Genomic DNA, 799 nt, shown 5'->3' on the forward strand with positions numbered 1-799 from the left:
CCTATACATCTGCCTCGTCCATCCGCATCTGCGTGAGCCCATGCCAGCCCACGAGAACGATCGGCCATACGCGTAGGTGTGCAAGCCGGTAATCTGTGTGTATGGACGTGAGCACCGGTCTTGGCTTCGTTCGACAGCTCCATGATGAATGTTCGTCACTCGTTGACAAGTGATAAATCGTCCTCCAGAAGCCTGATTGTGCTGGGAGCGAGTCCTTAAAAGGGTGAGGAGTAATTGAGCAGCGCTGCCTCGCATCGATATTGCCTTCGAAGGCTGTTTGCTCGGATAAGAATTATCACTCGTCTTTGCTTCCAGTCTTAACATAAAGTTATTTATGGTTATTATATCGTGGCGGGCGTCTCATCCGCATGTTAAGATGGATAATGAATACCTATCTCGTGTTAATTGTTTTGCCTTTTGGTTATAAATTTCCTCTCACTAACGACCAAGAGGCAAGTGCTTGTTCATGAAGATAATGAAGAGGAAATATAATTTAAAAATCTAATTTGCAATTCCGGACGTCGGTTCATTGGGTACTCGGAGAAATAAAAGTAAAAGGTAATGTCATCGTTTATTCGAAAAATATAATGTTATACATAGAAGGAACATTACAGACTATTTTTGGTGTAAAGACTTGACTAGTTCGTTCGATTCTAAGTGTATTGGTGGTAGAGTTATGTACACAGCAGAAAAGAGTGTTATATTTATCAAATGTTATCATCTTTTTATACTTATTCGGAAGTTAACTTTTTGCCAAATTATGTTATAGTGTAATTGATATTAAGCTATTCTAAGACGG

The sequence above is a fragment of the Penaeus monodon genome, chromosome 19 (genome assembly GCF_015228065.2).
Source record: "Penaeus monodon isolate SGIC_2016 chromosome 19, NSTDA_Pmon_1, whole genome shotgun sequence".
In the NCBI taxonomy this organism is placed as follows: Eukaryota; Metazoa; Arthropoda; class Malacostraca; order Decapoda; family Penaeidae; genus Penaeus; species Penaeus monodon.